The 14,653-nt window shown below is 42.8% G+C and overlaps 1 long non-coding RNA gene across 1 annotated transcript; it reads right to left on the bottom strand.

The window, feature by feature from the left end:
• Window positions 1-5,485: 5,485 nt before the first annotated feature.
• LOC306935387 lies at window positions 5,486-13,239 on the bottom strand. Its single transcript, XR_013791387.1, has 4 exons — window positions 13,150-13,239; window positions 11,769-11,903; window positions 6,139-6,219; window positions 5,486-5,926 (listed from the first exon to the last, which is right to left on the bottom strand). It is a non-coding gene; the product is annotated as an uncharacterized lncRNA (long non-coding RNA).
• Window positions 13,240-14,653: the final 1,414 nt, after the last annotated feature.

The raw sequence follows: 14,653 nt of genomic DNA, 5'->3' as shown, positions 1-14,653 counted from the left end.
TGCATCAAAGTCCTTGCCCCATTTTATATGGCAACAGTTCAAATGTCTACAGAAAAGAGAGTCTCCGGATCAATGATAATCCCAATGGTAAAAATGTTGCTTCACAATCTGTTTCAAATCACTTCAGCTGTGGACTTCAGCAGACCACAGCAGGTCACAGCAAAACAACTGGGAGACAACCTGATGCTTAAGATGAAATCCAAGTTTGAAGGCCTGGAGACTCAATCACAAACGACCCTGGCTACACTGCTGGACCCTAGGTTCAAATCCCTAGGGTTCATTAGTCAGGGTCTTGCCCAGCAAGCAGTCAGAAAACTGACAGGAGAATGTGCATCCGTCATAAGGGGAGCATCAGCAGCACCACCACAGAAGAACAGCCATCTACATCAACACAACCAGCAGATGCAGGAAATCCATCATCCGCAGCCACAGGTAATATTCAATTCAACTTTATTAGCAGACTCATGAATAGGTATTGATAAAATGTAGACATTGTAAACTTTCAGTCAGTAATTAGTGTTATGTTTTGTCTTTCAGATGTGGACCTGTGGGCACTTATGGACCGGGATGCTTCTGAAGCAAGGATGTCGAGGAATGTCACAGCAGATGCAACAGTCGAGGTGCAAAGATACATGACAGATCCACCACTGGAAAGAAAAGACGATCCCATGGTTTACTGGACTGGCCATAAAAATGTGTATCCGAACTTATATGTACTGGCAATGAGATATCTGTGCATTCCAGCCACATCTGTACCCAGTGAGCGTGTCTTCTCAAAATGTGGAGGAAAAAAAAAAAAAACGGCTAAAGCCAAAAACTGTTGAAAAAAATATTTTTCTAAATAAAAATCTTTGACTTACACAAGCATACCCTATGCCATTTGTTCCCCCACCACATCCTGTTTCCCAAGCACACTTTGCCATAACACAATACACATCCATCTTTATTTGTATAAAGAACAAGATATTCACTCTTTGTATATTTTATTTATATAATGACACAATACACATCCATCTTTATTTGTATAAAGAACAATATTTGACTAATATTTGACTGCAGTCTAACATTTCGCCAGCAGATGTCACTATTCACTGAAGCTTCAAAGCTTAACACATTTTTGAACCAATTGGTTCAACTGGTTCAGAGGTTCATAAAAGCTTCTTTGGCCCATCACTACAGAGAGCTACAGTAGCACAACTGTTGTTGTGATTGTGAACAGTGTTGCCAGATTGTGTGAGAGAAATAAGAAGTTTGAGTGAAGCCCTGGTTGCTCAAAGCTCTATCTGGGTTGTCCAGGCTCTTTGTGTCTTCAGGTTGAAAAGGACAGACTGTCCCTCAAAACGACCAACTGGTTCAGGTTCAACTTTAACTTTAGATACAAAACGTCTGTTCACTTGGAATGGACGGACCGGCGAACACACATAGGGTTGTTGTACACATGCGCACTAGCGCTGCTGCTGGAGCGTGCACGTAGCATAACCGGTCACTAGGGGGAGCCATGGTACAGTGTAATACTATGCAGCGTTAGGAATTGTACTATAGACCAATTTGTTTAACAACATTGAGACTGCATGGGCGCACGGATGACTCCAAACCTGTTGTTTTGGGGAGCGCTGGTTTCAATTCATTCAATTTCAACCTCTCTTGTGTGTTGGCTAGTGAGGTGCACCATAGAAGACATTTATACTTCAAAGCGCAACAGTATTGCGCACAGAAAACAGCTACAAGCTCACTCGCATCATTGCATCGCGGATGCAACTGTTGTGAGCGTAGAGGTCTGCGTGCGCGACACCGTCGCGGGACGAAGCATAAATGATACTTGATGGGCTGCAGGTGCGCGTGCAGCCATGGACAAACAGGCTCTGCTGCCGTGATCATGAGCGCACCTCACAGTCTTGACAGCGAATGTAGGTGTGGTTTTGAGGACAACTGCTTTGAATTGCTATTATTCGTTCGTTCACCACTTCGTCTTGGTTATGTTTATTCACAGTTCACAATAAATTGTCCATTTTGTTATTATTTACCCAGCATAATAGGCCTACTCAACTGCATGTTTTACTCAGCATAAACAATTTCTGCTCATTTTGTGTCCGTCTATGGTAGGCTATAGCCTATAGTGGTAGGATTCACTGTTGTTTATAGAACATTCCACATTACATTCAGAATCAAAAGAAAATACAATAAACCATTGTCTTTAATCATTCTGTTCTAGATACATTCCAAAAGAAACACCATTTCACATCTATAGGCCTATGTCACAGTGTTACTCTTATTTGCATTACCACTTCAAATCCGTTTTTGGACTAATACTGTAACCTGCATCTAAAGTGCATTTTATATAAAAAGCATCATAAGGACAAACAGTAACAGAACCCAATTCATCTATTTACATTCATGGTGAAAAACCATTTCCCCAAAACCATTTCAACACTCCGTTCAGAATGTACACAAAATAATACATGGAGCCAGATTTCTATAAATCAAAACAAACCCCAAACTGGAGCGGTGATACTCAGACACTTAATTACTGCAACACATGTATATAGAATGCTGGTGCTCTTGAACCCGGGGATATGAGCAGGTACGGATTAACCCCCACGAGGGCCCCTGGGCCGGTAATATTTGCAGGGCCCCCATAGCGCTCGTGCGTGCGACATTTTCATGTTTTTATGTGTTTTTATCATCTTTTTAACCTAAATTTAACAAAATCAACAGCCAATGGAGGAGCCCTTTTCACAAATAAGATTGTGGAAATTAGGTGGATATTTATTTTTTGTACCATTGTCTGATTAATCTGTCATCAGATTTATATGTTATCGGTTATATGCACAATAATCAAAATATCAGTCGACCTCTACCTGAAATGTACACGAGAGCGTTGTCAACAAGGCCATCGTAGCGGGTGGGAAGGTAGCTGTAGTCATGGACGAAGGCAGGAATATCAGCGAACGGAGATGGAGATCTTCTTGTGCGGAGGACAGCTCTACAGCCAGGCAGACAGGCTTGTCGATGAGGTGTTTATAATGTAGGAGTGGGACTGGGCAGCAGATGACACTGGTACAGCTGGTAAGGACTCTGTGTCGTGCTTGGTTATACAACTCAACATCAGTTTACGGAATATGTACTTTAAGTGGCTGGTATTGGGGTTGTTATTCCAGCCACACACACACACACACACACACACACACACACACACACACACACACACACACACACACACACACACACACACACACACACACACACACACACACACACACACACACACACACACACACACACACACACACACACACACACACACACACACACACACACACACACACACACACACACACACACACACACACACACACACACACACACACACACACACACACACACACACACACACACACACACACACACACACACACACACACACACACACACACACAGCAACATACTATGTAAAGGCAAAAAATAATAATATAAAAATGAACTGAACATTTTTAGCCTACGTTCTCTAATTGCCTTCTCTAATTTGTGACACTCGGCACCATAACACCAATCCCAAAATTCATGATGGGAGGGCGGCGGATCCCAAAAGTTGTATGCATAACGCACTTCAAAGTCGATTGGACGTCCTGTGTTACGTGGCATACTGGCAATGACTGTAGTACTGTATGCTCTAATAGGTACAACTGCATGGGGCCACCTAAATGGATATTTAAAAGGATACAAAATTCCCGCTGCAGTTATTTTTTCCTGCATTACAGATATTAAATGTCTTTATGCTTAAAACAATAAGACATCGTACAGTTCAGTCTGTATGATACAATGATGTTACTTGTATATGATACACACATACAGTAGCCTATCTGGTAAAAAATAAAACCGTCAAACTGAAAACAATACGATCATTTACTGACAGGTTTGTGTCACTTGAATTATTTGATTGTGTTTAGTGTTGCGGCTAGTAAATAAGAACCCTACTGGATGCTTATCTTCCAGAGATTCTTCAGTCTCCTCAGTTGGAAGCTCAGGTTTCCATTGTGTGCATCCGTAAGTGTCTGCAGGTCCTCGTGATGGTTTAGTCGCATTTATCTTTGACCTTCTGTGACGAGCAAGAGTGTTGTTTCTGACCAAATGCTGTGAGCGTGTGTTGAGTTGTAAGAGTTTCGTAAGCAGCTTCCTTCAGATTTATTTTCTTTTTTGTTATGTCATCCAGCAAATCAATAAATGACTGGGGATACTGGTTCACTGTGTTCTTTGCAATGATGAGGCACTCAGCTCTGCATGGATTCACTGCAATTTTTTGCATGCCATCTTATTATACGGACCATTTGTCGCTGATCTGCTGGATCAGGCCTTTTTCCATTCTGGAGGGCTGTGCATAGTTTGGGGGGCATGTTGTCCCAATTTACTTTAAAATTCTCAGGCCAGTTGTACGCAATGGCAAATTAGATGATGCTGGAGGTAGTCCAGTAATAATGTAATTTGACCTCTAACTAATTGCAAAAAAAACAAACTCAACTGATTTTGCATCTTCAATATATCCTGAATAACAGAGAGAAAGTTGCCTGGAATTGTCTGAGGGGAAAGTGTTGAAAATGGCCTGTACAGTATGGCCACCATTGACATCCTATTATAAGGCAATATATTCTAAATTTCCTTATGCTTTAAGTAGCATGTGACATATCAAACTAGGTTGTTGTCATGATGCTGAAGCCATTCCAAGCATTAGTTTTGCATAAAAACACTCATTGGGCTAAATTTGGCCATAGCAACTTGCCAAAATGTAATGAGGTCAGCATATTTGGGCAAGTTGCTATGGCCAAATTTAGCCCAATGAGTGTTTTTATGCAAAACTAATGCTTGGAATGGATTCAGCATCATGAAAACCCCCTAGTTTGATATGCTTGAAACTGAAGTGCTTTGGTCTGATGGGATGCATGAAGTGCTTTGGTCTGATGGGATAAATTAAGAGCTTTGGTGCCTTACGCCGGGGCTTCACCGTGTCACGCGTGCGTGCGTCAAAAAACGAACCGGGGCAATTTTAATGCAGTCAAGCAACGCGGGCAGTGGAGCCACCCTTCATTGATTAAAAAGGGAATATTCCCTGACTGTGACGGAGACGCAACGCTGACACGCCTGGTGGAGCCCCGGCGTTAGTGGTGGAGACGTGGACACAGGTTCTAGAATGGAGAAAATATTATCATTAGCATCTAGTCAAACTTTTAATTATTATCGTATTTTTATCTTTAACTTTAACTACATACATATTTGTGTCCTACTCTGTGTTATATGCATATGTGACAGGGTGATATGGATTACTCTATAGCCAACTACGCCACCTGGGGAATTGCACCCCAGGATATATTTTTAGTAAGAAATAACACCCGGAGCACTTAATGACTCCCCAACACAGATTCGTCATACGATAGATAAAAGGCAGGCAGAAACGTGTTTACCAAAAATACGAAAAAGGTTTAATTGGCAATTATTTAGTTAAAACATTTAATCGATGATCATCAAGACAATTTAGATTCCACAATACGAATAGATGCATATGAAAGGGGAATAAAAGGGGGTTAATACCACCATGAATATAATACAACCGTCAACCAGTAGAATGCATATAGGCTGTCCAATGGGATATATTAAAATAGTATTCTCTTCAGATTACCAGGGGCCAGTCTAAGGGCCTATATACATGGTGAAGGTTGACTAACAGGACTATGAATGAAACCAATACTGCTTCACAATAACCCCAGGCTAAGGCGACAATCGGCCAAACAGTGGAAACAACCCGTGGTCATATGGTTGCACTTGCACACAGGCGGTGGTCGGGTTGTAGATGGAGAAGAGTGTGGGCTACACAGTATAGACATGTTCTTTGATCCAAAGGGTAACCACCCCGCAAAGCAGCAGTGTACTGCCGGCCCTGAAAGCACAGGTGGCCATGTTAAACTATCATTTCAATGTAGGCAAAAACAAAAGGTGTACAGTGAGACCTATACCGCTTTAATTAGTGTGACACGCACCGTCGTGATGCCCACAGCGGTAGACCAGGTAAGGAGAGAACTATTTATATGCCTGTGGCGTCAAAGACACCAAATGAACAGGTACTGTGGATAAGGAGGGCTGTCAACATACCTGTGTGGCGTGGTGAAGTGTCACCGCATGCCAACACCGGGCTCCAAAAGGAGTGAGTAGGTCGAGTCAGTAGCCCCGAGGCTAAAGAGACAAGAGTCGGTCAAGTTCAAGAACAAAAACAAAAATAAATAAATAAATAATAATGTGTCCTTTTTCTACTGTGTGGTTTGTTGGTGTCTTTTGTTTCAGCTTGATAGTGTAGGCTATTTAGCTTTTAACTTTCTGTACAGCACTTTGTGAAATGTGCTATATTTAAATAAAGTGGATTGGATTGGATTGGAAATGCAGATGATCGTTTAAACAGCAAGAGGAGGAACGTACCTGCACCGCTGTGCACATCTTTGGTCTTTATTTTCTTCATTTCCCTTCTGGTGCCCAAGTCATTGCTATACCTATGTTGCAATTTCATAGATAGCTTGCCCACTCTGTTTTGGTGCCTAGCTTTCCCTGGTGCCCAGTCTGCCCACCTTTCCCTAGTGCCCACTCTGTTTTGGTGCCCACCTTTCCCTGGTGCCCAGTCTGCCCAGCTTTCCCTGGTGCCCAGTCTGCCCACCTTTCCCTGGTGCCCACTCTGTTTTGATGCCCACCTTTCCCTAGTGCCAACTGTTTTGATGCCCACCTTTCCCTGCTGCCCACTCTGTTTGATGCCCACCTTTCCCTAGTGCCAATTCTGTTTTGATGCCCACCTTTCCCTAGTGCCCACTCTATTTTGATGCCCACCTTTCCCTGGTGCCCACTGCCCAGTCTGCCCACCTTTCCCTAGTGCCCAATCTGTTTTGGTGCCCACCTATCCCTGGTGCCTACTCTGTTTTGGTGCCCACCTATCCCTGGTGCCCAGTCTGCCCACCGTTCCCTAGTGCCCACTCTGTTTTGGTGCCCACCTATCCCTGGTGCCCAGTCTGCCCACCGTTCCCTAGTGCCCACTCCGTTTTGGTGCCCACCTATGCCTTTTGCCCAGTCTTGCCACCGTTCCCACCGGTCTGTTTTGGTGCCCTCCCTAGTGCCTTCATAGATTTGTTTGACAGCACCATGTCAAACAGTGCAGTGTTGTGTTGGATCCATGTTCAGTATTTTTAGACACCCACTTAGTCGCAGCATGAGGCATCGTTTGGGAACTTGTAGATCTGCTATTTTCGACTAATGTTACCCTCAGAATAGGGATGCTAGGGTTTTAACACATTGTCTTTGTTTTGCAGTACGATCTAGGACTGAAACCCTGGCTGCCTGCCTCTCCAAGACCCATGTACTGCTGAGAGGAAGAAGTTTGGGTTGGATTACAAAGGCTCTGGTTGAGGCAGATATTCCTCTCGAGGAAGCCCCCAAGCTGGCCCCTGGCTATCTGGCTGGCAGGCAGGCAGGCAGGCAGGCTGACTGACTGACTGACTGAATAGCTGGCTATAACTGACTGGCTAACTGACTGGCTGGCTGGCTGGCTGGTTAACGGACTGAGTTGCTGGCTGGCTGGCTGGCTGGCTAATGGACTGACTGGCTGGCTGACAGACTGACTGGCTAACGGACTGGCTGGCTGACTGGCGGAAAGCCACTGGCTGGCTGGCTGGCTTGTATGTTCATGTTGGACCCATTGTAATTTCATTTCACATTTGTTATTTGAATTGTACTAAAGAATGTTCATGAAGGAGTGAATTATTATTGAATAAAAATAGATGACTAATAGATCTTAATTACTTTGTTGTGGTACTTTAAGGTTTATTTAGCATATTTAGAGTTATTTTTGCTCTAAACACATTGATTATAGTCCTGGATAACAGTCCAAAACCTTAAAAGAAAAAAAAACACTCTGCAGAATCCCGCAGATTTTCCTCCGGAGTCACCGCAGAAAAACAGAAAAAAGCCTGCAGATTCCGTTTGGCCTTAGTGATCAATCAGGCACATGATATCATGTCAGGTGGTACCGATGTACCATGGTTCATTGCGGTGTGCCAGTTTGGAGGGAACAGTTAACACACAAATAATGTCGAGAGAACGCGATAAATGGAGGAAATCCGCCTCAGGATCCGAAAAAGAGAAAAAAGCTAAGAAAAAGGAAGCATTCAATGCCTCGCTGAGAGGTTCATTTGACAGATTCATCACCAAAATCACCCCGACCGAGCCCCAACCAGCCGTGGGGCCTCACGTCGACAATTATGTTTTGGAGGCAGGGGAAGGTAGCAGCAGCTCCGCCGCCGGCAGCAGCACAAGCAGAGCTGCCCACGGCCGCCCGGTCAGAACGACGAGCAGCAGTGAAAATGAGGAGGAAGGTGAGGCCGCCCCCTCTCAGGTAGCCAGTAGCCTAAGGGCCGATTCATACTCCTATTTTACCGCTATTTCGGCGCTGTAGTGCCGAAATGATTTCGGCTCGTCAGACATTTTCAGTGCACCTGCAGACGACAATTGCACCTTAGTTAGCAATTGTTTTGAAAGACACTTTATTAATACAATTACCGTACATTACAGGACGAAGATGCAATTAACACTCTTAAAGCCGGACCCGTCGGGTCGCGGGTATAGATTTGCACCCTCTGATAGCCAAAACCGTAGCGCTGCGGGTTATAAGAGTTCCATTAGAACTCAATACATTTTCTTTCCAAATTGATGACACTGTAAAAAAACTGACAATGTTTTCCCAAATTGATTGCACTGCAAAAATAATGACATTTTCTTTCCAAATTGATGACACTGTAAAAAAAGACATTTTTTTTCTCCAAATTGATGACACTAAAAAAAACCGAATTGATTACACTTATCTATCTAGGTCGGCGAGGATCATCTCCCTCCACATTCAAGAGCAAGAGCATGGAAAAGCACTACAGTGCACAAGCTCAAGAACTTCTTTGGCCTCTACTTTCTCACGGGTGTCGTGAAAAAGATGGACAGTCACACAGACACAGCAGGTGGTGTCGATGATGATAATGATGATGAAGCAAGGCAAGTCGAGGTTGTGTCAGACGCAATGTATGATGTTGGTAATTGGCCAGAATATTTGGACACTAAAGGTCGACATTATGATTATTAGAAGGTCCTCAAAAGATGAAACCAGGATTTTGTTATCCGAAAAACAAAGACAACAAAAGACACTAGTGAGGCTTTGTATATCCGAGAACTGCCAAATGGAGAAAGAATATGACAGAAAGTGGCTTGCCTACTCTCAGAAATTGGACAAAGCATTTTGCTTTTGCTGCAAACTCTTCGGCTTGAAGAAGAGTGCAATAAAATCACAACTAGCTGATAAGGGCGTCAACGATTGGGTTCATATAACTGGTAAACTGAAATCACATGAAACATCCCCAGATCATATCTCAAGCGCATTCAAATGGAGAGAAGCAAAAACGCGACTGGAAACAAATACGGCATAGATGCGTTGCAACAAAGGGAAATGGACAGAGAGAAAGCGCATTGGCAGGCCGTGTTAACCCGTATTGTCGCAGCAGTTAAATTTCTGGCAAGCATAATTTGGCATTTAGAGGAATGAATAATAAGCTTTATGAACAAAGCAATGGTAACTTTTTAGGCCTCATAGAAATGTTCGCCAAATTTGATCCAACTATACAAGAACATGTCAGACAAATTTAAAACAAAGTAACACATCAACATTATTTGGGATCGGAAATCCAAAACGAAATAATTGGTATCATGGCTGCAAACGTTAAAAACTCCATCCTTAATGATACAAAGAAAGACACATATTTTTCCATGATTCTAGACTGCACACCAGATATGAGCCGAGAGCGGATGTCGCTGGTATTGCGTTTTGTTAATATGCACATGAAGTGACTGTGGAGGAACATTTTGTTGATTTTTTTGTGACAACTGACAGAACTGGACAAGGACTGACAAATTCTATCCTGGCTAAACTACAGCAGCTTGGTCTCAATATAAGCGACTGCAGAGGACAGGGCTATGAAAATGGTTAAAATATGAAAGGTCAGAATAATGGCATCCAGGCTCACATACTCTGTCTCAACCCCCGTGCTTATTTCATGCCCTGCGGTGGTCACAGCTTGAACTTGATGCTTGGAGACATGGCAAAATGTTGTGCAAAAGCAATGACATTATTTGGTACTGTAGCCAACAACGTGTATATACATTATTTTCCGCTTCGGTTAAACGTTGGGAAATATTGAACAAGCATGTTTCTTTCAGCGTTAAAAAGTTATCCGAAACTAGGTGGGAATGTCGGGTTCAGAGCGTGAAAGCAATACAGTACCAACTTAATGACATTAAGGCTGCGTTGCTTGAAGTGGCAGAGAGCTCTAATGACCCTAAAATTAAAAGTGAGGCCCAGTCGCTGATTAACTATGAGCTGCAAGAATTCATTCTTGGCATGATTATATGGTATGACATTTTGTTTGCTGTAAGCACTGCGAGTAAGAATATGCAGTCGAAGGATATGCAGGACGTGGCTTTGTCTGATATTAAGGGACTGATTCAATTCATGACGAAATACAAAGCAACTGGATTTACCTCTGCAAAAGTAACAGCAAAAGAGATTGCTGCAGAGATGAATGTTGAGGCAGTTTTCAGGGAGACATGTGCGCGAAAAAGAGACGCGCTTGGTATCCCACTATCTGCAGAGCGCCTATTCGAAACGGAATATTTGGCCCAAAGAAGCCAAGACTGCGTTGGAAATGCTGCAGTATCTAAAAAAAAAAGGAACGAGACATTCCCTAACTGCGAAGTTGCCCTTCGTATCTTGTTAACAACCCCTGTCACAGTGGCATCTGGGGAGAGCTTCAGCAAGTTAAAACTAATAAAGAACTATTTGCGCACCACAATGTCCCAGGAGCGCCTGTGTGGACTTTCCATCATAGCAATAGAGAAGGACGTTGTCGCTACACTAGAATATAAAGACATTATTTCAGAATTTGCGGCAAGGAAAGCGAGGACGAACATCCTCACATAATTATCTTCTTTTTTTTGTGTGGAATGACAATGGGTGATTATTGCGTGTGAACGATGTTGTATAATAAACAAGCATTACTATAAAAACTCATGTCATGTTAAGGCTTCATTATTTATAATAATGATCAAACATAAACTAAAAGTGTGAAACGTGCAGTATATATATTATTTCTTCACATTAAGCCTTTTTTTAACATAATGTGGACCACAATCTCTGCATTCACACTGGGCAGTGCATGTCAATTTCTTACTCATTGGAGATGAGAACCTGGCTTAATATTCGTAGGAAATTGAAGGCAAAAGTAAGGATTCATCAATTAATTAATTAAAAAAAATTGTTCGGGTGTTCCCTCCCACATATCGCACAGGGCCTCGCATTTCTCCCAGATGCCTCTGACAGTAAGTAACCTGAAACTGGCACATGTGTTACAGCCGAATGTATACTAGTCGTAGGACACGGCCGCATGTCGCAAATAGCAGATCTACAAGCAGGGGTGTGCTGAAGGCGGCGCGCTAGGTCTGGGAACCCATTGGCTTGAGAGATTAGAGTTATATGAAGCTTTTTTATTTCAACAACAACTACCATATCACACGCCCCCCTTGCTGACATCACGTTGCCAGGCCCTATTAGCTCAGCGGCAAAGATTTCAGCACTTTTTGAATCCAAGGTACAACAGGACAGTCACAGAGGAGCACATGTTTTAACTAGTTGTAAATAAAACGGTACATACCCATCCTGTACAACTTTACTACGGGTTGCAGCGTTGCATCAAACAGTCCATGTCCCTGGTCCATCTCCCGCTGTTCCTCTGACCGTGCTAAATATCTTTTGGAGGCCATCTCTCCTGATGGCGTGAGATCTCCTCCTGTGGTCACACACACACACACACACACACACACACACACACACACACACACACACACACACACACACACACACACACACACACACACACACACACACACACACACACACACACACACACACACACACACACACACACACACACACACACAGTAAAATGTAACAAAAGCACATCGGATGCCTGTGTAACTGTTGTGTACAGAGGTGTTGGTTGGTTGATGTTCTTTTTTGCCAGCTGCTTGAAAAGCGTCTGGACACTTATCTCTACTAGCGACCATACTACACACTTTTTCATCATTGGATGTCTATCATTGGCTACCTAAGCCAATAGGAGACTTACCCATAAAACCCATAGTCTGAACGGCATAAGACTCATACTCTGAACGCCGCAACGTGAAGCTGTGAGCTGAGGCAGAGGCTACAGCACACACTGATTATGTTCATAAAGGAGTTTATGAATAAAAGTACAGCTGCTTAGGGCCAATTTTATGTTTCAATCCAGGTGAAAAAGTAATGTATTTTAATATATTAAGTATAGCTTATAGCTTATAAGTATACTTTTAGTACATTTATTATACTGAAGGTATACTTTTGTACTAAAAGTATGTTGGTACTTTTGTCAAAGCATGTTAACAGTACATTTTTTTCCAATACTTTTTTTCCCCAAATATAATCAGAGTGCATTCAATATATATTTCTAGAAAGTACATTGAATGTCAACATAAATTAAGTTGTCATGTAGCACATTTGTTAAAGTGTACTAAACAAAAAATATATTTTTAATTCAATTAAAATGTACTTTTCAAGTTACAGGCGTTTGAAGTTTCAGTTAGTTTCAGTTAGCTATATAGGCTAGGTTATATTATGGCTACATACCCTTGCCATATATAAAATTCAAGATAATTTTGTCAACTTTAAAAAAGAAAATAAGTTTCTAGCATGTACCAATATATTATATAATCATAAATATAAGCGGTCAAACCAGATTGGTGTCACAAAGACAGTGCTGCTTTCAGAGCCTAATATTTTCACAATGGTACATGCTAGAAACATTTTTATTTTTCTAAATTACACTTAACATCCTAAGGTTTCATTTGATATATGGCATGTGTTGTGGCTCTTTGTTGGTTCCAAACATTTCTACCTTATAGCCAACAAACCCACTGATGCACCTAGGGACTATGGATGTACGCAGATCATAGAAACAGATTGTCCACAGGTTCAATGTCATTTTTGTTTGTATTTACTTTCCTTTAAAGTGCAGTGATGGTACATTACAAACAGCTCCTTCTGGCATTTGTCTCTTCTGTGTTGTCTGTCTGGTAAAAACTGGTTTGTCCACCAGGTGCATGCCGCTCCCCAATCACCCAGGCCTACATATGCTCTCCATCAATCAATTAGGCCTGGGGAGGCGTGCCCCTGGTGTCCAAACAGTGATTCAATTACATAATAACCCACCAAACCAATACCCAATAATGCCACATGATAACTACAACAATTGTGATAATACTAAATAGACATACAAAACAGTGAGGATGGCTTCTACACTCCCCCCTAATTGTGCACAGTATGGACACAATTACAAAACACATTTCAAGAAGCCATACATAAACACAAAAAACATTATTCAAAAAGGTATGTGGTATGTGTGTTGTATTTAGGCTTGACTGAATCTTCTTTTGGTCGAAACTGCAAAAAAAAAAGAAAGGGAAAGACGGAGAAAAGAAAAGTTAAAGCTCTCAGTGGTCTGGAGAAGGCTTGATGTAGCCCTCAAGCCACCACAGGAAGCGGAGCAGGTGGTTGTCCCTTTCCTCCGGCACATCACCCTCCTCGTTCTCCTTCTGCTCCCTCTTCTCCTGGACAGGCCCTTTGTCCTCCTTTCGGTTCCTATGTCACCTTGTTCATGTTCAAATGTAGTTTCATTTATGGCCCCATTTTTCTTTCCACCACTGGTTTTCTGTGATGGTGAAGGATGCCCTTCTCCACGGATCCATGGCTCTTTCACCACTGAGACAAATCTGTTCAGCCTCTTTGTGTCAGCTGATTCAACCAAGCTGGCGCTGCTGATCATGGCATCCTGCTTGCCGTTTTCATCTCCCTCACACATCTGTCCATAGTGATCTCCAGCTTCAGATGTGACGTTGAGAGCTGAGGAGCCGCCCGTCTCCACAGCCATCTCACCGCCGTCCTCTCCATCCTCTTCTGCAGGGTCAGTCAGCTGTTCCTGTTGGAAATATTTCAGCTGCAGAATGTTCTCCTCCAGAGCCTGAGGGATATTTGGCTCGGAGACACTGGTCACCTCCTCTCCTTCATGCCATGTCTCTCTGCCATCCTCTCCTGGGGGTGTATCTTCTTCCACCACGTCGTATGTGGCCAATATGCTTTCTCTGTGCTCCCTCTCCATCTCTCGTGCCATCCACTTTTGCACGATAATTTCAATCTCCTTACGACTGAGCTCTGGAGGGTCTTCCCACCAGTCTTCTACAGGTTGTAGAGCAACATCACTCACTGCTCTCGTGACATCCGAGTCAGACATTGTAATTCCCTTTTTTGCCACACGTAAAAGTGCAGTGCAGTGTAAACTTCCAAGAAAGTGCAGCAGCGCAAATGCCCAAATAAATAAAGGCAGTGCAAAAACAACAGGTGTGTCACTAGTAAAAGTCCGGCAGTGACAAAAACAAGAATAATAACAGACGGCAGTGCAGCAAATGGCCAGCAAAACAAGTCACCAATAAAAGTTAAGCAGTGGAA

Source organism: Electrona antarctica (genome assembly GCF_951216825.1).
Source record: "Electrona antarctica genome assembly, chromosome: 13".
In the NCBI taxonomy this organism is placed as follows: Eukaryota; Metazoa; Chordata; class Actinopteri; order Myctophiformes; family Myctophidae; genus Electrona; species Electrona antarctica.
Note: the sequence above shows the minus strand (reverse complement) of the source record. Positions and strands in the feature narration are given on the sequence as shown.